Here is a 25,206-nt window from a genome sequence, read left to right as displayed (position 1 = left end):
CCCCTGAACAAGGCAGGAGTGACCCATGGCACAGCGCCAGGAGCAAGCCCCGAGTACCACCAGGATGGCCCCAAAGCCACCATCTCCTCCCACCCACACCCCACCTCCCCAAGAGCCGAAAGAAACAGCCAGGTTTCCCGTTTCTACACCTTCCAGGCAGAATCTACAAAGACTTCAGGTCTCACAGCCCTGACGCTTAGGACTGTGAAATGTGATCACGATGCATTTATACATAGAATCATCAAACCATAACACTTGTTCAGCTGTTTGTTCCTTAGTAAAACACTGAGAAAATCAACCTGGAATAAAGCTGGAGTAAGCAATAAGATTTCCGACTCCCTGTTTTTTTTTCTATTTATTTTTCAAGATAGTTGACAATGAGACAGAAGAGGGAGTCTCTTTGGGTGCCTGACAAGGAACTAAGTTCAGAGCGGGCAGATCTACCCCCAGCTGCAAATGGCAGCAAGGAAACCAGTCTGCAGAGAAAACGGAATGGTCCACAAAAAGAGAACTTGCTGTGCGGGGTCCAGATCACCTTCCAGTTCTCCCTTGGTTCCCCGCGGGATCAACAGGCCACCTCTGCTGTGGACACATTAATATCTCATAAGTCACAGGTGTCCTCCCTTCCACTTGCTTTAAAAGCCTGTGACAGAAGAGTGCCAAACCCCAAACTGATGAACCAGCAACTTAGTGACATAATTCCCACCCGGTACCTCTTCCTACATAACAACTGTCTTAGCAATAAATGTTGTAAATTATGTGTGTGTGTGTGAGAGAGAGAGACAGAGAGAGACAGAGACAGAGACAGAGAGAGTAATATCCGCCCGATTTACCTGCCCATGTGAGCAGCACCCACTTAGTTTCCAAACCACTTAAACGGGCTGCCACACAGGGAGTTAACAGAGATGAAGGTAGCGGCAGAGAACCCTCAGAGCCTCCAGGGCTAAATTGGGAACATGATTCACAAAGCGGTTTTTGTTTCTTGACAAAGAGAATGCAGGGGGAAAAAAACTTATTTTGCTGAAGAATGTTACTAAATGTAGAGTGGTTTCTTGTCACTACTATTTATTAATGAACATTGAAAACCTAACTCCTCGGGACGGTACAGCGGGGAGGACGTTTGCCTTGCACGCAGCTGTCAAAGGTTCAATCCCCGGCAAACCACATAGTCCCCCGAGGACCACCAAGACTGATCCTTGAGCGCAGAGATAGAGAGAGCCCGGAGCACTGAGTGTGACTCAAAAACCAAAACAAACAGAAAAAAAATCAAACTCCCTTCACCCAAGCCACACGCCAGGAAGCGCGGCCGGAGTGTCCCAGATCCTTTACGCAGTTGACCGTGAAGTGACTTTTGGCCACTTCATTTCAGAAATCTTTACCTGTGGCTGGATTTTCTAAGATCTCCACTCCCAGGTCCAGGCCCCACAGCGGAAGCAGCGAGGATCCAGAACAAGACCCGCAGCAGGGACCCGAGCAGAGGGCACAGTCCCATGATTATGGGAAAGACGGGGATCACGGGGAGAGCACGAAACACCTCAGTGCAGCAACCTGGCCTGCTGAAGGCCGCCGAGGGGGAGAGAGAGCCCAAGCTCGGGGCCCCCCATGGGAACATAACGGTGGGCATTTGGGTCAAAAGGGTCATTCATTCCTTCATAACTTAAAAGAGCACAGACGTACCCTGCTCACACCTCACAGATCGATGCTCTGCAAGGACTCAGTGACCTCGCTAAATGAAGCCTACATCCGATTTAAAATGCCATTTTCAGGGCCAGAGCGATAGCACAGCAGGTAGGACATTAGCCTTGCATGTGACCAACCGGGGTTCGATCCCCAGCATCCCATATGGTCCCCCAGAGCACCGCCAGGAGTAACTCCTGTGTGCAGAGGCTGGAGGAACCCCTGAGCATCACCAGGGGTGACCAAAAATAAATTTTAAAAAATTTTAAAATGAATTAAAGACCTCAACATCAGACTGGAATCCATAAGGCACACTGAAGACAAGGTTGGCAAAACCTTCCAGGACATTGAAGCAAATGGTATCTTCAAAAATGACACGCCAACTGGCCAAGCAAGTGAAAACAGAGATAGACAAATGGGACTTAAACTAAGAAGCTTCTGCACCTCAAAAGAAACAGTGACCAAAATACAAAGACAGTCCACAGAATGGGAAAGGATATTTGCCAAATACACATCTGACAAAGGGTTGATATCAAGGATATACGAAGTACTGGTTGAACTCCACAAGAAAACATCTAACCCTATCAGAAAATGGGGCAACAAAATGAACAGAAACTTCATCAAAGATGAAATCCGAATGGCTAAAAGACACATGAGAGTGGAAAGCGGGTTTGAGCCGGGCTCGGGGGAGCGGCGGGGACCTCATGGGAAGGGGGGCTTTGTGGGCCATCCCCCACGCCCCACCGAGGTCGCCAGCTGCCCCCCACGAGCGGCTCTCCGGCACGGCCACGGCCCCGGAGGCACAAGGACTTAGCACAGAAAACCAGCCGCTTGGAGCAGAAAAGCAAATGGACTTGTGTTGATCCGCGCCACCAAGCCTGCCCGGAGGGGGAAGGGCGTTGACCGGCCCGCCCGCTCCTCTCTGGAAAGAAAGATGGCGGCCGCACGGGAGCCTTGTGGAAAGCGGGTTTGAGCCGGGCTCGGGGGAGCGGCGGGGACCTCATGGGAAGGGGGGCTTTGTGGGCCGTCCCCCACGCCCCACCGAGGTCGCCAGCTGCCCCCCACGAGCGGCTCTCCGGCACGGCCACGACTCCAGGGCACAGAAATCAATCTCTTAACTAGCTAACATTTAATAGAAATTCTTCCAGGGTCAATAAGTAAAATAGCAGAAATTCAAAACCGCGCGGCCGCTATTGCGGCCGCGCGACATCATTTTATTCTTAAACCAACTTGTAGAAAGCAAATCATTTCACAACGCTGTTTCAGCATGTCTGATTGGGGGGGGGGGGGGGTGGGTCGTAAACTCTAAACAATAATTGTGCATCTTCTATCGAAATAATCTATCTAGTCAAAGTAGATAGAGTATTAACTAGAACTCATCTGCCTCATAAGAATTGGGAGGGGTGGGAGGTGGGGGTCTATTGGGGTTCGGGGTTAAAAATGAGTATTGGTAAAGGGAAATGTGTTCGGTATCTACATGACTGAGACCTAAACCCGAAAGCTCTGTAACTTTTCCCACAGTGATTCAATAAATAAATAAATTATAAAAAAAAAAAAAAAAGACACATGAGAAAATGCTCTACATCATTAATCATCAGGGAGATGCAGATCAAAACAACAATGAGATATCGTTTCACACCACAGAGACTGGCCCACATCCAAAAGAACAAAAGCAACCGATGCTGGCGTGGATGTGGCGAGAAAGGGACCCTCCTTCACTGCTGGTGGGAATGCCGACTGGTTCAGCCCTTTAGGAAAACAGTATGGACGATTCTCAAAAAAATTAGAAACTGAGCTTCCATTTGACCCAGCAATACCACTCCCAGGAATATATCCCAGAGAGGCAAAAAAGTATAGTTGAAGTGACATCTGCACTTATATGTTCATTGCTGCACTGTTCACAATAGTCAGAATATGGAAAAAACCCGAGTGCCAGAGAACAGATGACTGGTTAAAGAAACGTTGGTACATCTACACAATGAAGTACTACGTAGCTGTTAGAAAAGATGAAGTCATGAAATTTACATACAAGTGGTACTACATGGAAAGTATCATGCTAAGAGAAATGAGTCAGAAAGAGAGGGACAGACATAAAAAGATTGCATTTATCTGGGGAACATAAAGTAACAAAATAGGAGACTAACACCCAAGAAGAGCCGCGATAAGTACCAGGAGGATTACTCCATAGCTTAGAGGCCAGCCACACATGCCAGGGGGAAAGGGAGCTCAGATAGAGAAGGGAGCACCAAGTAAAGGGTGTTTGGAGGATCCTCCCAGGAGGGGAGATGCAGGTTGAAAGTAGACTATGAACTGAACATGTTTGCCACTCAATGCCTCTTTTGCAGACCACAACACCCAAAAGGAGAGAGAGCAAAAGGGAATGCCCTGCCACAGAGGCGGGGTGGAATGAAGGAGCGAGGGAGTGAGAGGGATACAGGGATTAGCGGTGGTGGAGAATGGGCACTGGTGGAGGGATGGGTACTGAATGTAACCTGCCCACACGGCAGAGTCTGGCAAACTCCCTGTGGCGTACCCAATATGCCAAACACCCGTAACCATGATGGGTCTCATTCTCCTAACTCTGAAAGAGCCTTGAATGTGGCACTTTTTAAAAAAATCTCAGGGCTGAACAGATGACTGGTTAAAGAAGCTTTGGTACATTTACACAATGGAGTACTATGTAGCTGTTAGAAAAGATGAAGTTATGAAATTTACATACAAGTGGTACTACATGGAAAGTATCATGTTAAGCGAAATGAGTCAGAAAGAGCGGGATAGACACAGAAAGATTGCATTCATCTGGGGAACATAAAGCAACAAAAAGGGAGAGTAACACCCAGGAATGGCTGAGATTAGTACCAGGAATTTTGCTCCATGAATGGAAGGCCAGCCACAGGCTCTAGGTGAAAAGGAAGCTCAGATAGAGAAGAGAGCACCAAATAAAGGGTGTTGTGAAGACCCTCCCAGGGTGGGAGAGACATGCTAAAAGTGGTCTATAGACCAAACATGACTGCCACTCAATGCCTCTCTGGCAAAACACAGTACCCAAAAGAAGAGAGAGAGAACAGGGAGGAATGCCCTGCCACAGCGGCAGGGTGGGACGGGGGGGGGGGGCGGGGGGGGGGATGGGGGGGAGGGATGCTAGGACCCGGGGTGGGGGAGGATGGACACTGGTGGAGGGATGGGTACTCGATCATTGTATAACTGAAACCCAAGCACAAAAATTTATAAGTCTATAAGTGTACTTCATGGTGTTTCACTAATAAAAAAAAATGATAAAAAAAAATAAATAAAAAAAAAAAAGAAAATGGAAAAAAAAAAAATCTCAGGGCTAGGATGAAGGAGACGTTACTGGGGCCTGCTCGAGGCAATCGACGAACAACAGAATGGTCGTGATCGTGATATATATATGGAGCTGGAGAGACAGCACAGCAGGTAGTGCATTTGCCTTGCACACGGCCGACCCGGGTTCGATTCCCAGCATCCCATATGGTCCCCTGACCACCACCAGGAGTAACTCCTGAGTGCAGAGCAAGGAGTAACACCAGTGCATCGCCAGGTGTGACCCAAAAAAAATAAATAAATAAAAATAATAATAATAATAATACAAAAGATACCACCTAAAACCTCTAAAAAGAATTTATTTTTTAAAGAAAATGCCATTTTGGAGCCCGAGGGCTCAGGGCTGCACACAGGTGCTGCACGCTGTAGGCCCAGGCCCCGCCCTGGCACCGTATCATCCTTGAGCTCTGCTGGGAACAAACCCCAAGCACCAAGCCACGATTAACCCCTGTGAGCACCGCTGGTGGAGTCCCTCCAAAAAGTTCTTTTTGCCCCAGGTTTTCTACATTGTATCACTATACACCTATACACTTCCTAACTCCTATGGTGAATGTGTTAGATAGCCAAAAACTCAGCATCATCAGCTACATCACCATCATCACCATCTCTACACGGTTAAATAAAGAACTTTGCTTAAGCAAGAACATTCCAGGCAGCAAGCAAGCGACCACAGGGCGCAGAGTGCCAGAGGCCGCAGGTGAGTGAGTCCACCTGAAAAACCATGACGGAGTATCCTGATGGCATGAAACACCATCCCCGGCGGAGAAAAGGTCCAGTCCTACCAATTCATTCTCCAAATGCCTCAGTTTCCCCTCAAGGCCTGTCACTGCCCAGAGTCAAACAGGTTTGGTGCTTGACACAGGCAGGCGGCGGCGTTCACCCATCAGTCTAAATTCAGAGCTGGCCGTCTCCAACTCAACACCGCCTTAAAGGCTCACGGTTGACAGTGACGTGCCTCAGATCTGCAGGTGACCACTTCACTTCACTTTCATCAAACTTCATTTTGGAAGGAAAACGAGTTTTCATTTTAGATGGCAGGACGTGGCTTGGTGGGACAGCGTAGAGGGTCTTTTGGGCATGTAAAGACCTGGGTCCAGTTCCCGCGCCTCCAAACAAATGCTTAATTTCAACTATAAGATTAAAGGGCTTTTAGTTTTATTTTTCAAATCAAAATCCTGTTCCGAAGCCTATCAGAGATGGTTTGAGGTAAAGAAACAGTCACTATAAAATCTTTTTCTTTTCGAGGCATCAGGAGAGTTGTGTTCTCAAATACAGAATTACCAAAAAAAAAAAAAAAAGTGGAGCTTTCTCTTTAAAAAAAAAAATAATAATAAGAGTATGTTCGTGGGGCTGGAAAGATAATATAAAGGGTAGGCTCCCTGCCAGGCACTCAGCTGACCTGTTTGATCCTGTCACCCCAAATGACACCCCAAGGACAAGCCAGGCATGATCCCCAAGCAAAGCCAGGAGGAAGCCCTGGGCACAACCAAATGTGGCCCAAAGTAGGGTGGGGAGACTTTTTTTGTTGTTATTAGGCTCTGTTGATATTTGTAAAGCTTTAAACACAGACACACACACACACACACACACACACACACACACACACAAAGGATCACAGATCATAGCTTGTTTTCCCACACACTAATAGCCACAATTTAGGCCACGTAACCAGGGCCCCTGGCCATTCAGCTTGCAGGACCACCATGACCCTCAGCACCCCCCAAACTTAAAATCCCAACTGCCCCGGGCCCTCCTGGACTTAAGAATAACCCTAATCCGAACGGAAGGATTCCCAACGCAAGGGACCCTCAGCTTCCCCCTGGCAAACCTGAATGTCCCCATGCCCAGATGAAATACAGGCTCAGCCAAGTCAGGACAAATCTTCCTGAAATCTTCCTAAAAATCTTCGAAACCTCCCAAAACAAACAAGGAAGACCGACTTCCCCCCCCCCACTCTCCTAATTTCAATTTTTCCCCCCCATCCTTTTGGACCACACCCGGGGATGCTGCGGGTTCCTGGGGGGTGGGGGTGGGGGTGGGGGTTGGGGGGTGCTTTGCACTGGGGCATCACTCCCGGGGCTGCTCGGGGGAGTCGGAGCCCGGGCGGGGGCCGCGTGCAGGGCAGACCCCCTCTTGCACACCCGCTCCCCGTCACCTGTCAATCTCGGACCGGGCGGCGGGGGCGGGGCGGGACGGCGGGGTGGCGGGTTCGAGCCCCGGCGTCGCACGGGGACACCCACCCACCCACCCAGAGCCCCGCCAGGAGTGGAGCATTTCCTGCGTGCAGAGCCAGGAGCAACAACCCCTGAGCATCGCCGAGGGGGGGAACCCAAACGGGAAATATAAAATCAAATTAAATGTAAAGAAAATAAAAGGTGTCCAGACCGAGCCCCAAACAGACGTGATAGGATCATCAGCATCATAAAGAAGAAGAACTAGAAGGTGTCCCGGGCGCTGCAGCAATCCCCCGAAGCCACCCAGCTGCCAGCAGCAAGGCTGGAACTTGCAAGCGCAGGGGTGCGGGGGTGCGGGGTGCGGGAGAGGGAGGCGCGACCCCCGGAGACCGCGCGGGCGCTGCCCCCTCCGAGCTCAGCCCGGGGCGCCCGGGACCCCCGGCTTGGCGCTGCCGCGGCCGCCCCCCCGGCCTCCCCCGCCGCCCGCGGCCCGGCCCGGACCCCGCGCGGACCCCGCCGTCGCCTACCCCGAGCAGCGCGGCCGCCGCTTCCCGCCCAGTACGAACTTCCCGCCGCTGTCGCCGACTCGCAACTCGGCGGCGGCGCCGGCCCCGTGACACCCCGCAGCACGGAGCCCTCTGGTTGGCTCGTGGCGCCGGCGCACCCCGCAGTACGGAGCTTTACTATTGGCTCTTGCGGAGAGGGCGGGGCCGGGGAGTGGGCGGGGCCGGGCTCGGGTGGGAAGGGCGGGGAAAGGGGCGGGGCCTGCGCGCCGGCTTCCTGGGCAGGCCGGGAGCTGCGCGCGCCGGCGCGTCCCGTGCATGCTGGGAAATGGAGTCCTTTGGGAGGCCCAAGGGAGTGCCCGCACCCTTTCCTTGCCCAAGTAGCCCAAGTAGGCGCTGGGGAAATGTGGTTCGCAAGCGCTGGAATCCAGATGTGGTTTGCCTTCTTCATCGGAAACCGAGATGAACCTTGCCAGAGTTTGCAGTAGCTTGATACGGTAAACATTCGGCTTATTCAGAAACTGGAAGAAACCCGAGTGCCCAAGAACAGATGACTGGTTAAAGATGTACTTTGGTACATCTACACAATGGAGTACTATGTAACTGTTAGAAAAGGTGAAGTCGTGAAATTTACATACAAGTGGTACAACATGGAAAGTATCATGCTAAGCGAAATGAGTCAGAAAGAGAGGGATAGACATAGAAAGATTGCATTCATCTGGGGGATATAAAGTAACAAAGTATGAGATTAATACCCAAGAATAGCTGAGATCAGCACCAGGAGGATTACTCCATAGCTTAGTGGACAGCCGGGCATTCTAGAGGAAAGGGCAGCTCAGATAGAGAAGGGAGCACCAAATAAAGGGTTTTTGGAGGATCCTCCCAGGAGGGGAGATGCATGTCGAAAGTAGACTATGGACTGAACATGTTTGCCACTCAATGCCTCTTTTGCAGACCACAACACCCAAAAGGAGAGAGAGAACACAGGGGATTGCCCTGCCACAGAGGCAGGGGGGATGGGGGATGCGGATGGGGGGGATATTATCCATGGTGGTGGAAAATGGGCACTGGTGGAGGGATGGGTATTTGATCATTGTATAATCAAAACACAAACACAAAAATTTGTAAATCTACAACTGTACCTCATGGTGTTTCACTAATAAAAAAATTTGGCTTATTATTATTGTGCTAGATGCAACCTAGGAAAGAATACCTAATGCACCCATTGGTTGGGGGTCTCTTCATTCCCTTTGAACTCGCACATCTCTCTCTGTTTGGGCTCCACTAGCAGAAATGTTGTGTGTCAAAGCAACTTGGTTCCATGCAGTGCCTGGTCCCATGCACAACTACTACTTCTTGACCTCGAAATCTTCCAAAACAAACAAGGAAGACCGACTTTTTCCCCTCTCCTAACTTCATTTTTCCCCCTCCAGAAGCAAACAGCATGTATTACCAGCTAAGTTGCTTCACTCTGAGTCTCTGTCCAGAGTCATGAGTCTGCGGGATAAGTGAAATCCTCTCCAGACAGCATGTAGCAGGTGCTCAGTAAATGCAGAAGTAGAAACATTCCTCTGCCCGCCTGTGTCTAAATCCTACTTGTCTTTCCAGGGTTCTCCCCGTGTCTGTCTCCCCAGTATCTTATCCTGGCCACAGTTGACATTTCATAATCAGTTGAAATTTCTGAGAATGTTTGAATTTCTTGTGGACTGGGACGCTGGTTAGTGTCAAATCACCCAGAGAGATTCCCAACAAAACCAATGAAGCGGTAAACTCGGGTCCCCCCTGGGGCCTTTTCAGAGCCCTGAGAAGGACTTTGACAAAGTGTGTGCATAGTGTTGAGGGGGGATTGTTTGCCCAAGTATGATATTTTTATTATGATTGTCTTAAAATCGACCCCTAAGTTGGGAGCTTCCGTTCCCACAAATCCTGAGACTGCTCATACATGAGACAGGGTGGATTTGTGGCTGGTTAGTAACCTTCACCCATCCAGATACCCTTGCCAGCTCAGGGACGTTCCAGCTGAACCTCTTGAAGTTTCCCCAGGGGCCCCTGGCTTCTGTTGATCTGGGCAAATGGGAAGACTCTCAGAGGACCAGAAGGAAAGAGAGGAGTTGGTCAGGATGAGTGTTTCTGTAGCCCCTGCACCTCTCTGGCTCACGGTGACAGTGACATGCCTCAGATCTGCAAGTGACCAGGGGGCAGGGCAGCTGTGCCCTGAGTTAGTGCTCCATCCCCAGGATCCACAACTCTCACCTTCATTAATTGTCTCGTGGCAAATAAACCTCCAAGCCCTCCTCCGAGCTCCAATGTGTCACTGGTTTCCCATTGAGCTCCTGACAGAAACACCTTGCAAGGTGAGCCCTCGATGAATATTTGTCTGTGAAGACGGCTCCAGATTCACACATCTTCAGGGTGTGGATTCCCCCCCAGCAGGGCTCTATGGCCAGAATCCATGGAGAGAATGGCATCACACACACACACACACACACACACACACGCACACGCACACGCACACACACACGCACACGCACACGCACATGCACACACAGATACGACTTGGAAGGGGACTTATCTGTCACCCTGGGACCACATTCCCCCTAACCTCCCTACACACACACAGATGAAATGTCCCTGCCTCCACGCTGGGCTGACAATTGGCTGGCCTTAAAGCACAATGAAACCAGCCAGAGCGCTTGGAGGATTCCAAGGTGAGAATGGAACGTATTTCCGCTGGAGCTCCTCACTCTCGCACCCTCCGCCGGATGGCTGGCTGTTAGAACGCGCCTTAAACGCAGCGCTGTTCCCAGGCCGTTGCCAACACCTCCAACACCACCCACCCGTGCTGAGATGTCCCAGCACTGCAGAGCATGGCAGGACAGCAGTCCAAGCTGCCATCAGTGACAGCATGTCTGTAACGCTGGAGGTGGGGAGACCACTCGGGGACATCAGAGACCATTGGGGGAATCTTGATGAGCTGGTAGGTCGGGGTGAAGCTCGGGGCTGTGCAGATTGGTCGGGGGGAGGACTTGCTGTAGCTGGAATGAAAGAATTGAACTCAGGAGCTCGAGTACAGTCCTGCCATATAGTTCAAGATATTCTTCCTGGGGCTGTGGAGCGATAGCACAGCAGGGAGGGCGTTTGCCTTGCACGTGGCTGACCAGGGTTCGGTTCCTAGCATCCCATATGGTCCCCCGAGCACCGCCAGGAGTAATTCCTGAGTGCATGAGCTAGGAGTAATCCCTGTGCATTGCTAGGTGTGACCCGATAAGCAATATATATATTCCTCCAATACGAGCTGATGTTCTCTCAGCACTTTCGGGAGCCATGGTTTGCCCCACCCCCACCCCGCTCCATGCACCCCAGGTAGACAGGTTTCACCGATGCTTTAGGAAGCCACATGTGGGCTGGAGCGAGAGCACAGTGGGTAGAGCCTTGCAAGCGGTCAACCCGGGTTCGATTCCCAGCATCCCATATGGTCCCCCGAGCACCACCAGGAGTGATTACTGAGTGCAGAACCAGGAGGAACCCCTGAGCATCGCCGGGTGTGACCCCAAAAAGAAAAAAAAAAGGAAGCCACACGTGTGGCAGACCCGGTGCTTTTTCTCAGTCCTTCAAGGGCAAAAATACAATCTCAGAGTTAAATGAGTCCAGGTCCCCTGATTCTACCCCTAAAGGTTCTACTGTTTGTCTGCCTCCGGACACAGCCTTCGGATTTTTGCAAACTGCTCCTGAGGAAATTGTTTCGGTGCAAGGATAGAGATTTGTCTATGATGCTGGTCTCATCAGGTGGTGGAATTCTTGACCGACAGGTTACCATGGGTCAAGTAGGGTCACCCAAAAATAGGTTCCGTTCAGTAAAGAAAAGTCTTCCAGTCACCTGGCAAGGGCAGAGCTGAAAACAGCGTCAACGTGGCTGGCTCTGTATTAATTTGCTCAAGAGTTGATTCATGAACATCCTTCTCTATTTCCAGGAAACTCTCCAACCTGGCAAGCTGGGGACCAAATCACAAAAATAAAAATAATAATAATAATAATAAAAAGGTTTCAATAAGTTCATATTGTGAAGTTCTGGCAGAGAGCTGGTCTGAGAAGATCAAATATGGTCAGTAGGACACTACACTGCCCTGGCAAGCTGCCCAGCAGTTACTGCCTTGACCCCTGAGTCAGTTCACCAACACTGTGTTTCCACCTGTAGTCTGGGAACAAGCTACTCTGGGTCAACCAGTTCTCCATGGCCCCCAGGCTGCTGGCGAGGGAATGAGATCACGTCTGAAAAGGGCTTTGATCCACCTGGAACAAAGCTACTCCAGTGGCATTTCCCAGTGTCTGAAACCTCCCAGCAGCACCAGGAAATATCATCTCCTGCGAACAAAGAAGAGTGGGGAACAGAGTGCTTTGGGGTCTTCCCATGGCTTTCTGCTCCCTGACACACATTTGCTATTTCATCTCATCCCCAGAGCCCAGAGTTCTTGTTTCCATTTAGCAAGAACCTTGGAACATCTACTATGTGGCAGGCATAGTGTCCTTAATAGATTTATAATCCAGTAGGAGAGCCAGCTGTATTCACAAATTCTGCCTTGATGAGCTTTTATCATATGCTGGAAAATCGACTTATGCTACCCTACAATGTGATGTGTATTCGGGGTCCCACGTCCCAGAGACAGGAAATTATTGTTCAAGATCTCAATGCTGGTGACTGACAGCGTATCCTGATTCCAGTCACAGCTGCTGGAAAGTGGAATGAGACAAGAGGCAACTGGAGGCTGCTAGATTCTGTGCTCTGAGAAGGCAGGAGGAAGACCATACCGTCCTGCTTCAATGGCAAGATGTCACAGATCTGGCTGGAATGAATCTAGTGACTCTCACTGTAGTCGAGATCAAATGTGACCATTGTTGAGGATTATTGATTGTTCTGAGGCCCAGTGTAAAGAGATAAATGTTCCCTCTGCCTCCCTTCTTCATCCTGACAAAGATGATATAGTGATGATGGTAATGGTGACAGTGATGGTGGTGATGGTGATTGTGGTGGTGATAGTAGAGGTGATGGTGGTGTGATGGTCGAGGTGATGGTGGTGGTGGTGGTGATGGTAGAGGTGATGGTGATGGTGGTGGTGATGGTAGAGGTGGTGATGGTGGTGATATTGATGGTGGTGGTGGTGGTAATGGTGATGGTGGTGATAGTGATGGTGGTGGTGATGGTAGAGGTGATGGTGGTGGTGATTGTCCCTTCCCTACTATGTCTCCCAAAGAGATTTCTGGCCTTTGTCCTCAGCTGCTGGAAAGTGATCACTACCATAGTACAACTACTAGTTGTGTCTTCATTTGCCTGCGTGCTATTGGTCACAAGATCATCTACCAACATGACAGAGAGGGAGAAGGAGAAAGAGAGCGAGAGAGAGAGCGAGAGAGAGAGAGAGAGAGAGAGAGAAAGAGAGTAGAGGCATAATAGGAACTCAGTGAATGAGACATGCCTGAGTCTGAAGTCACCCTCTGCCACATAATTGCTGTGCAACTTTGTACTAATTACTAACTCCTTCTACCTCTCTAAATGATAGTAGTTACGGGGGTGAGGGTTAGTATCAGGCCTGGCCACGCCAGATGGCCTTAACATGTCTAACAGAAAGACCAACAATGCAATTCATGGTTGACGTTTTCGAGCATGTAGTTTGGGTCAACCATCATGAGTTTGAAATCAGCCACATGGGTCTTCCAGGAGATCTTTGTGATGGAATCCCAGTGAAAATGCAGGACCCCGAGGTTGTGGTGACTGGTTGTTACTACATCAACCTGTTGTCACACCCAGGCACTGGGGAAGTGACACTGTCCTATCTCTTGGGAGAAAGTTCGGCATCTAGAAACCTTCTGGTCCCTGTTCCTGCTGTGGGCCACTTCAGCACTGTAGTCCTTCTTGGAAGTAGACTACACCCATGATTTTTTTTTCCAGTTTTCAGGGAGTTCTGCTAGTCCATCTAGAGGATTATCAAAACTGAAAGTGATTAGGGAACCAAATCTTACCCCAGCCCCTCAACTCCTGTCAAACTTGCCATTGATATCAGAATTAAAGATGGTGGACTGGGTTCCCTCTAACCACAGAGTTGGCTGGAATTCTCCTGAGTTCCTGAGCCCCAGAGCCCCAAGGTCAGTCTCCTTATTCTTCTCCTTTTCCGTTGCTTGCTCCAGTGCTCTCTCCTGTTCGCATGCTAGCCTCCAGTCACTTCAGAGGATTTTAGAAGTTCTTAACTCTCTTAAGTCCCTCTTTGCTTCAGACACCTAGAATGGTTGCTCTCCTCACATCAAACCTTAATTCAGTAGTGAAGCTGGCCCACAAAAATGACATCTCTCATCAACGTCAATAGGCAAGCGATCACATTTGAATGAAGTCAGGCTGTTTTGCAATCAATACCCATTGTAATTGGCAGCAATTTATCTTATTTTTTTTCTTTAGTAGCAGCATGTAAAATAATGGAAATATCAGACACTGGCAGATACTGGCAACTTGGATCTGGTGACATTCTATGTCACAGGTCCTTGCATTGTCACAGCTCCTCTCCAGAGCATCTTCCCACCTTTATACACACTAGGTTGCTCTGTTGCCACAGACTCCCAAGAGTCTGAACCTTTTCTTCTCCCGTTTCTCCTCCCCCAACTCCACACTTGATGCTGGGAAGACAAATGTCTTTAGAGCAAGAAAGAGGTAAGATGGAAATATATTAATATCACGACCATCCTGTTGTTCATCGATTACCTTGAGCAGGCCCCAGTAATGTCTCCTTCATCCTAGCCCTGAGAAATTTTTAAAAAGTGCCATATTCAAGGCTCTTTCAGGGTTAGGAGAATGAGACCCATCAATGTTACTGGTATTTGGCATATTGGGTACGCCATGGGGAGTTTGCCAGACTCTGCCATGTGGGCAGGTTATATTCGGTAGCCTGCCAGTTTGTCCAAAGTAGGAATGAGATAATAAGATGTCGCTTCCAGGAGCTGGGTTTTATAGTCTCTGGGTTTTGGCTGTTGATGGGATTACACGGCGCCAGGGGGCCAGTTGGTGGGTGTGACCCCTGCCTACTGGAGTATGGAAGATCTGGGTGGAGGATACTCAGCCCCGATCCGAGCAGGCTTGGAGATCCCAGCCCCGGGACCTGCATGCCTTTGTTCCTCTGCCGGTACCTTCATGCATGTGGAGAGTGGTCTCAGCATGATGGTGGCTGGTTCTAGAGGTCTTTGGCTGCCTGAGCCCTGGTCGAAGCTGGGTTCTATAGATTATAATATATAATATAATATATTATATAGATTCTTCATATTCCAGTAAGCAGGGGTCACACCCACCAACTGGCCCCCTGGTGCCGTGTAATCCCATCAATGGCCAAGACCCAGAGACTATAAAACCCAGCTCCCGGAAGAGAACAGCGCAGTCTCCTGCCCCCGTGCCTGGCTGTCCTTGTCGGGGCCCCTTGGAGGGGAGCCGGTTGAGTTTTCCTCCCCACCCTGACCAGGGCTCCAGCAGCCAAAGACCTCCAGAACCAGCCACCGCCATGCTGAGACCACTCTCCACATGCATGAAGGTACCGGCAGAGGAACAAAGGCATGCGGGTCCCGGTGCTGAGATCTCGAAGCCTGCTCGGATCGGGGCTGAGCATCCTCCACCCAGATCCTCCATATTCCAGTAGGCAGAGCTCACACCCACCAACTGGCCCCCTGGCGCCATGTAATCCCATCAACGGCCAAGACCCCAGAGACTATATTAAGATACTATATATAATATAATAATATATATAATATAGTATAACTAATAGGAACATGGACTCTGTGAATGAGAAACGCCTGAGTCTGGAACCTCCTTGTCACTTAATTGCTGTGCTTCTTTCTCTCACTGGTTGCCCTTGCTGACTTTCCCTCCTCCTCTACAAATGGTGGCAGTTGTTGGGATGAAATGAGGCGATGTGTGTTGAGTTCTTGACACCTAGTAGGCGCTCCGTAAAGGTTGCATCCTCCTTCTGCCCGTTCCAGCCTTATTTTCCTCCTCCGGAACATCGTGGGTCCCAGTCCTTCATCTCCAGAGCCGCACGGCAAGCGTCACTTGTTGTCAGTGACCTGCCTTCAGCTCAGGTCAAATATAAATACACGTGGGCCTCCAGCTGCCAAGCTGCAAACCAGGAAAGGAAGGAGAGCTTTTCAAAAACAAAAGTAAATTGTTGCTTTTATTTTTGCAACCATCCAACTCTTGTTATATTTTGATTGCAGGGCTGCTCCAAGATCCAGGGACAAAAGACACTATATATAAGCATTATTATGAGACTCAAAGGGGCTCTGAGAAAAACAAAAATCCTTTTTATCACAAGAGAATTGCAGGGACTTGTTGCCAAATATAGTCACCACATGAAAGATCCATTTTCCTCTTTCCACGCATCATCACCAGCCCGACTACCTTGCTTAGTGAACATCATAGGGGATCAATTCATCCAACAGCAGGTATTTTAAAATAATCATCAGGAACGTAGTTCAGCCATTACCCTGGGCGGGGCACGGTACTAGGTTCTTTTGATGAAGACACAGTTATGGTCTCATTTGATCTTCCCAGGTACTCTTTGGGGCTAAGAACCATTATTAGCCCATTTCCCTGGAGTCCTGGAGAACTCACGAGGCTCAGGGTGGTGGGACAGGGCTTGGTGCTGTGATGTGAGAGACTGCTTCTTCTTTCTCTCCAAGGGTACAGGGGATTGTACATGGAAGAATCAACCCTGGTCTGGAACTACAGAAATCTGGAGTCTGATCATGTAGATGAGGGTCAAGATCAGACAGGAATGGGTTTTTTTCATACATTTTGTTTTCATAAAGTAGTTCACAATAGTTCATTACAGATAGTATTCAAACACCCACGCCACCAGTGAGCATCTTCCCATCACAATAAGAGGGGATGTGTGAAGATTGTTATATTTCATTTTGGAGCCATTTAAGCACCTATATAAGAGAATACAAGCAAGTATGATAAAACCAAACAAACGTGTGCTACTTTAGGTACATCAGGGGCTAGAGCATAAGAGGTCGCATGGCCGCAAATGCAGCCACGTGCTCCAGGAAATACTGCGTCCCTCTCTTCCGGGAGCTTTATTTTATAGTCTGTGGATCTTGGCCATTGATGAGATTACCTGGTGCCGGGGGCAGTTTGTGGGTTTGGCTGCCAAGCTACTGGAAAACTGAGGGACTGGGGGAAGGAGGCCCAGTGCCGATCCGAGCAGGCTTGGAGATCAAAGCCACAACAGACAGGAATGTTAGTGTTTTGGCATTCTTTGAGAAGACAGGGCATTGGTTGAAATGAATGACTTTATCCTCCTCTCTCCTCACCAATTTCTCTGGAATCTGTGACTCCCTTGGAGGACAAAGGCCCAGAGGAAGCAAATCAGAGAGCAAAGATGAACCTTTCAGCCTCTGTCTTTTTTTTTTAAGTGTCTGAAACTTTGGGCAGAATCAATATTATTCAGAGCTTTTTGAGTTTTAAAAGCCTGGGCGACTGAGGCCAAGTGGGAGGACAGGCCAGAGCAAAGCCAGAATTTCAAGGGAGCCTGGTCCAGCCCTCCACCCCACAGCCCCCGCGGGGAGAGAAGAAGAAGAGGAAACTAGGATAAGGATGCAATGTATTCTGAAGAAGTGCCAGAGTGCAGCCTACCTGTACCCCAAGAGCAAGCCCAGAGAGAGGCAGTAAGAGAACCCTGTAAAAGTACAGCCGATGGATCTCAGACTGTATGACTTGACCTTATCTCCCAGACTCTGGGCTGCTGGCTCTCTCCCTGCCATAGACACTGACCTCAGCCATGTCCCCGTTAAGTTCATGTGCCAAAGTGCTAGCCCCCAGGACCTCAGAAGGGCATTGTCTTAGAAAGAGGTGCTTCAAAGAAGTGATTAAGTTCAGGGTTGGGGAGATAATACCGCAGTTAAAGCACATGCCTTGCATCTGGCTAACCCCAGCTCGATCCCTGGCACTATATGGTCCCTTCAAGCATTTCTGAGTGTGACAGTAAAGTTCACACCAGACTGACTAGGAATATGAGGACACAGTCTCACATAGAGGGACAACCACATAATGACAGGGAGAAGAGATGGTGTCAAGAGGCAAGGAGAGGAGTCTGGAGCAATAGCACAGCGGGTAGGGCATTTGCCTTGCACTTGGCCGGCTCGGGTTTGATTCCCAGCATCCCATATGGTCCCCCAAACACTGCCAGGAGTTATTCCTGAATGCAAAGCCAGGAGTAACCCCTGTGCATTACCGGGTGTGACCCGAAAAAGCAAAAAAAAAAAAAAGAAGCAAGGAGAGACTCCCCAAGGAACCAATCAGCGGCTCTTTGACTTTGGTCTTTAGGGAAAATAAACTTCTGCTCTGCCAGACACCCCTTCTGTGGCATTTTGCTAGGGCAAACCCAGCAAGTGACTATACATGGAGACCCCTAATTAGCGCTGTGTGTCACCTGTGAGTCAACCCTTCCCTCCTGTCCTTCCGGGACCCTTGGTTCCTTCTCCAACTCTGGGGTCCCCATGATCCCTTCCCCACACCAGCGTCTGCAGCTCCCTAGCTATGCACCTGGCCAGGTGACCTTTCTCCCACCACTCAACTGAGAGCGGAAGTTGTAGGAGTCCAAAGAGATGCCAGTCCAACCCCCCCAATGTGAACCAGGGTTGCAGAATTCTGGGAGAACTGCAGACAGAGACGGGAAGGAAATGGGTGTGTCTCTGGGGTCAAGGAGGATGTTCAGTAGCACATCCCAAAACATTTCATGCAGAAAAGACATCCACACTCCTACATTCATTGCAGCACCATCCACAACTGTCAAAATCTGGAAACAATCCAAGTGTCCGAGGACAGATGACTGCATAAAGAAACTGTGGTACATCTGCACTGCAGCACTGTCCTCCTGTTGTTCATCGATTTGCTCGAGCGGGCACCAGTAACGTGTCTCACAACAAATTGTGAGACTTATTGTTACTGTTTTTGGCATATCGAATATGTATGTCATGGGTAGCTTGCCGGACTTTGCCATGTGGGCTAGATACTCTCCGTAGCTTGCTGGGCTCTCCAAGAGGGGCAGGGGAATTAAACCCGGGTCGGCCGCATGCAAGGCAAATGCCCTACCCGCTGTGGTATAGCTCCAGCCTGTGGTACATCTACACACTGGAATACCTGCCACAAGGGAAAATGAAGTCAAACAATGCGCTGCTACATGGATGGGTCTGAAGAGGATCGTGCTGAGAGAACTGAGTCAGAGGAAGAAGAAGAGACACAGAATTGTTGGGGAACAGTTTTTCCCCAACTTGCCCAGACACATTGCACACCGGGTCTGGGCAGACGTGGGGTGAAGGATGATAGGCGTGTGGAGAAACCACTTCAGGAGACAACCAATGGCTTTTTACTATTATTGCCAAATACACACATATTTTATAGGGGGTCTCGGCTTGAGAGGATGGTCCAATCACATAAAGTTTAGCATTACTGACCTATCACCTTTCCAACTCTGCTTTGCCCCGGCCCAATTCCAAATAGGGCTAGATACTGCAGTTAGGAATGACTTGCTAAGTGTAGATGGCAATTCTTGGGTGAGACTCAGGCTGGATACTTGGTGCTTGTCAAATGCGCCCAGACACTCCCTACTGGGTAGCTATGCAGGGACAGATCTTATTTGCCATGTTCTACACAGAATGATCTCTAGTGTGTGGGGTATAAAGAAACACAGTCGGGGAATAAGCAATGCCCAAAGGCAATAGAAGCAAAAAATGTTGAGAACTGGTCTTCAGCAGGAAGTCTGTCACTGTGACAATGGTACAGGGTAGTGGTCACTGGGGTGATGAAAGGCGGTTAAAATGATACATATGATTCCCTGTCTACAACAGTATTATAAGCCACAGTGCTTTAAAGGAAAGAAGGAAAAACGCAAGAGGGAAAGGTATTCAGGAGGTTTTCTCCATGGCTTGGAGGCCAGTCACACGTGCTAGGGGAAAAGGGAGCTCAGATAGAGAAGGGAGCACCAAATAAAGGGTGTTGGGAAGATCCTCCCAGGATGGGAGAAGCATGCTGAAAGTAGACTATAGACCGAACATGATTGCCACTCAATGCCTCTTTTGCAAACCACAACACCCAAGAGGAGGGAGAGAACAAAAGGGAATGCCCTGCCACAGAGGCAGGGTGGGATTGGGGGGATGAGGGGTGGGAGGGATACTGGAATCATTGGTGGTGGAGAATGGGCACTGGTGGAGAGATGGGTACTCGATCATTGTATAACTGAAATCCAAGCACAAAAATTTGTAAGTCTACAACTGTACCTCATGGTGTTTCACTAATAAAAAAAAAGATGGAAAGGTGTCTGCCATAAAGGCAGTCTGGGTGAGGGCAGGAAAGAAGTTTGGGGACATTGATGGATGGAAGGGGACACTGATGAAGGGACTGGAGTCGGAACTTGTATGCCAGGAACTCGATCATGAATAACCTTATAATTTAGTGATCCACAGTGACTCCATTTTTATTTTTATATTTTTATTTATTTATTTTATTAGTGAGACACCATGAGGTACAGGTGTAGACTTACAAATTTTTGTGCTTGGGTTTTAATTATACAATGATCAAATACCCACCCCTCCACCAGTGCCCATTTCCCACCACCACGGATCCCAGTATCCCTCCCACCCCCCATCCCCCCATCCCACCCTGCCTCTGTGGCAGGGCATTCCCTTTTGTTCTCTCTCTCTTATTGGGTGTTGTGGTTTGCAAAAGGGGCAATGGGTGACAATCAGGTTTGGTCTATAGTCTACTTTCAGCATGCTTCTCCCATCCTGGGAGGATCCTCCCAACACCCTTTATTTGGTGTTTCCTTCTCTATCTGAGCTCCCTTTCCCCCTAGCATGTGTGGTTGGCCTCCAAGCCATGGAGTAAAATTCCTGGTACTAATCTCGGCCATTCCTGGGTGTTAGTCTCCTATTTTGTTACTTTATATTCCCCAGATGAATGCAATCTTTCTATGTCTATCCCTTTCTTTCTGAGTGACTCCATTTTTAAAAAGGACTGGAAATGGGGTCTCCAGTGATGCCGTGGCCAGAGAGAGACAGACTGGGAAGGTGACATGCAGGCCAGGGTGCCGCCCCCTCCCCCAGCCCCCCACCAAATGAGATCCGCGTAACGTGTTTCTCTGTTTCTGCTCACAGGTCATCCCTCCTACCTTGGGAGAGGAAGAATCATCAGCAAGTTCAGGAATGAAACTCCTTCCACGCAAACAATCTGGGCCTTCACCTCTAACAGGTGTGGCTTGATTGCCGACCATTAGCGACCATTAAGAAGAGAAACCCGGGTTGTGATTTGTTTGAATTTCTCTGGCTCGCATCTCACACCAGGGAGCTGAGCTCAGCCAATATTTTCATAAGCAAAACACCTGCCATGGAGGTATTACGCATGATTTAACAGAGGTAACATTTATCTTGGGGAGTTAAAACACAAACCCAAGGATCATTTGTGAACTTGATCATTCTCTCCCCCGACTGTCATTGGTCTCAGCTTAGCGTGGAGATAAGACCTGGGGAGTTTTAAAAGTCTGCCGAGGAGCGTTGTGGGGATTTGAGACATATTGCTGAGGGTTTGACGCATCCTGAGTTTCAATTCCCTTCTGCTCATTTACCCGGGATGCTTCTGGAGAATCCAGATGCAGTCGTAGGTGCTGTGGAGTGAAAAGGACCCGGCAGTGGCTGTCCCTACGAGGTCATGGTCTCTCAGATGGGCCCAAAGGACGGCACCAACTACCACGAGAGGAGATTGCCAACCCCCTCAAGATTCCCCAAAGAAATTCCAATTCCCGTCCACGCCTCAGAAAAAGAGCGATTTGAACAGAGCATCAGGCGTTTCTCTCTTTCGTCGGCTCCTATAGCAGGGGGTGCTTGTTGGGTGGATGAGATCCAGAGTGAGAACTCAGGGATGCACGGAGGGCTGAATTCCTGCCCTCCACCTCCCCCCACCCCCTCTCTGATCTGCCCACCTGCTCCTGCCTCTAAGGGTAAGAAATCTGTAGTGGAGGCCGACTCTGGTCTCCCGGCCCAGGTCTGGGGGGTAGGAACATTACTGAGTTGCAAAGGTGAGGCCACAGTCCCCTGTCCATGGCATCTGAATGCTGCTGACTATCACCTGGCTCCTGTCAGTCCTCCCCCCCCCCCCCAGGTGGACATCTGGGGTTAAAGCCTAAGGAAGCCCTTTCAGTCACAGGTAAATCCTGTCCTCCAAGCCCACATTTCCGGGGCGATAGTACAGTGGGGAGGGCGTTTGCCTTGCAAGCGGCTGACCCGAGTTCAATCCCCGGCATCCCATAGGGTCCCCCAAGCACCGCTAGGAGTAATTCCAGAGTGCAGAGCCGGGAGTAACTCCTTGTGCATCGCTGGGTGTGATCCAAATAAGAAAAAACAAACTAAAAAAAAAAAAAAACAGAACAGAAACCTGCATTTCCAACCATAAAACAGCCCTCCAGAGGTTACAGCCCATGTCTCTGTTTCCATTTCTCTCCAATGGCAGAGGAAAGAAGGTGGGAGGGCTCGGCTGAGGAGTGCCTGAACCACTGGCCTAAGACAGAGCTAAGGCGAAGACAAAGAACTGAGGAGAGGCGACTCCCTCCCCGCCCCCCACCCATGCAGAGGCCAGGGCTGGGCGGGTCACTGGGCAGAGGCCAGGGCTCAGCACTGTGGTCTTGGAGGTCCAGGATTGGGCCTGGCCACAGCTGGAATGCCCTGGGGCCAGGCAGTGCTGGAATCTACTGGGTCTCGGATTGAACCCTCTAACGCTGGGTGCTTTCTGGGACCTGAGGAGCACCCCCTTATCCCTGGGCTTCTGGGAATGCAGCCTCAGAACCCCACCCTACAGCCCCCCTCCCCCCTCTACTCACTACCCTGTTCTTTTCTTCTCTGTCACCTACTGGACACTGACTGACGTCTGCTCCTGCAGGACGCCAAACGCATCCTTGCCGTGGTCCCCAAGACCCTCGTTCAGCCTTTATCCTAGGGCCTTACTCCTGGCATTCAGTGGAACCGCACCTCTGCACGCTCTTCAAGCCCTCCTCCTCAAACCCTCATCTCTCTTGGCTTTTCTGGAAGCTTCTTCAATAACATTTCAAGCCAGAAATGTGACTGTACATCAATAACACTTGCGGTTTGGGTTCCCACTTCGAAGTCTTCCAGAAAAGCCATCTTTTTTGATCCCATCTTTTTTTTTGTTCAAAGCTCAGAGGTCTCAGATCTCAAAGGTCGGGGAGAAAGGTTTGGGGCTCCCAGCAGGTTGTGAGAAAGGAGAAGGAGGGTCCATGAAAACAGGAAACCCAGCTGAAGATCGTGGACAAGTCTCTGTCAGGCAACCTCCCTCTGGACAGAAACCCAGAGTGGCCGAAGGGGGGGGGGGGGGTGGCTGGTAATCAGGGAGCCCCAGCAGAGAAGATGGCGCTTTTTTCACTAAGAATGTTGTCCCCCCGCCCCGTCCCCCACTCATTTCGCCTGTCCCAGGCAAAATAACGCAAGAAGAAAACCACATTTTTGGGTTTTGTTTTAAGCCACACCCACGGGAACTCAGGGCTTCCTCTTGGCTCTGTCCTCAAGGACCACTCCTGGCGGGGCTCAGAGAGCCACATGGGGTGCTGGGGATCAAACTTGGGTGCACGGTAAATGCCCTACCACTGGGCTGTCTCTTCAGTCCCCAACCCCATTCTTATAAGCAGGGAGTCGGCCCTGAGACAGTTCAAAACAGGGGAAGGGGCATGGCAGGGTACTAGGAGCCTTGAGGGCAGCCCTGGGCAGTCCTAGAACCCAGATGGGTGGCGGGAACACAGAAACCCCTTCTGAAGGTTCAGTGCTACCAGGTTAGAAGAGCCCGTTGAATGTCTCAGGTTGCATGTGGAACTCCACACCCAAGTACATGCCCAAGATCACCTGGGGGTGATCCTCAGGTCCCACAGGCTTTCAGCGGGAAGACTGTGTGCGAGGTCCAGGGGACTTAAAGCAGAGACCCGGGAAAGCTCAACAGCCTGAGACAGCTAACAAGGGAGCTCAGAAGCCCTGCTCAACCCTTGGCCAGATACTCAATCACCCCTCTCTCTGTCACCTTTAAAGGGTTCGCCACCAAACTCAATGTCCCACGTCACTTTGTGATTCACGGAGCTGCTTCTATTCTGCACTGGGGGTGGGAATCTATATTAGAAATAGCTAAAATATGGAATCAAACTAGGTGTCCAATGACAGATGAGGGGATTATGAAGATGAGGTATATACACAGTGGGATACTATGCAGCTGTAAGGAGTGGTGAAATCATGCAATTTACTGCAATCTGGTTGGAACTGGAAGATCTCGTGTTGACCACAGAAACTTTGTAATGTGCCTGTCAAGTTGACAGGTGGGAGTGGGGCAGGGGTGGGGTGGGGAGGGAATATGAGGACACTAGTGGAGGGAGGTTGGCACTGGTGGTGTTGAGGGAAGCAAACTAGGAGAAGAAAGACAAACCCAGGATGATCTCACTAATCTATCACTGTCACTGTCTCTGTTCTCCCGTTGTTCATCGATTTACTCGAGCGGGCCCAGTAACATCTCCATTGTGACCATTGTTACTGTGTTTGGCATATCGAATACGTCAGAGGTAGCTTGCCAGTCTTTTCTGCATGGGCGAGATACTCTCAGTAGCTTGCCAGGCTCTCCGAGAGGGGTGGAGGAATCGAACCCGGCTCGGCTGGGCTGGCTGCGCGCAAGGCAAACGCCCTACCGCTGTGCTATCGCTCCAGCCTCTATGTAGAATACCGGATAAGGAAATGTAGTGAAGTAAATGGGGGTGCCTAGATCACTCTTACCTCAGTGTTTAGAGAGGAGAAGGACAGAGAGGGAAAGAAATCAAGGGAGGTGGGAGAAGAGAATGGGAAGTGATGGGTTAACAGGTATCAGGGCTTCAGATATATTGGTGATATGGGTGAGTGGTGGAGCCGTAGACCCAAAACACGGTCTCAGCAAAACTGAAAACATGAGATCTAAATGGTAACCGTTGAAACTTTGTAATGTGCCCGTCATGGTGACAGGTGGGGGTGGGGTGGGGGGGGGGTAGGGAGGGAATAAGGGGACACTGGTGGAGGGAGGTTGGCACTGGTGGTGGGATTGGTGTTGAAATATTGCATGCCTAAAACTCAATGATGAAAACATTATAAATCACAGTTCTTTGATAAAAAAATATTATTAATAATAAAAAAAAACAACAGAGCTAAGCAGAGTGCTAGCATTAGCCCATAAAATCTGCTGGGTGAGTATGTCAGAGCTGTTTGGGAACTCAGAGAGGCTGCCTCAACAACGCATGGGCATGTGTAATTTATTAATATGTACTTTTATTAGGAAAGACATATCATTAAGCATGCATGCATTTCTGCTGCTGGAGTGTGCACGCACACACGCACGCACGCGTGCGCGCACACACATACACACACACACACCGTATGATCCTACGGTGAATCACTCTGGCTTGTAGCTCGGTTTA

General features: G+C 49.8%; 1 protein-coding gene across 1 annotated transcript in view; it reads right to left on the bottom strand.

The window, feature by feature from the left end:
• VRK1 (VRK serine/threonine kinase 1) overlaps positions 1–7,806 on the bottom strand; it is a 79,359-nt gene extending 71,553 nt beyond the window's left edge. Inside the window, exon 1 of the mRNA XM_056108279.1 lies at positions 7,721–7,806. The gene's annotated coding sequence lies outside the window, so the exon portion shown is untranslated. The remainder of the gene's footprint in view (positions 1–7,720) is intronic.
• Between the last annotated feature and the right edge of the window lie 17,400 nt (positions 7,807–25,206).

The sequence above is a fragment of the Sorex fumeus genome, unplaced genomic scaffold, assembly GCF_029834395.1.
Source record: "Sorex fumeus unplaced genomic scaffold, SorFum_2.1 ptg000201l, whole genome shotgun sequence".
In the NCBI taxonomy this organism is placed as follows: Eukaryota; Metazoa; Chordata; class Mammalia; order Eulipotyphla; family Soricidae; genus Sorex; species Sorex fumeus.
The sequence above is the reverse complement of the archived record's forward strand: the minus strand, read 5'-3'. Positions and strand labels throughout refer to the sequence as shown.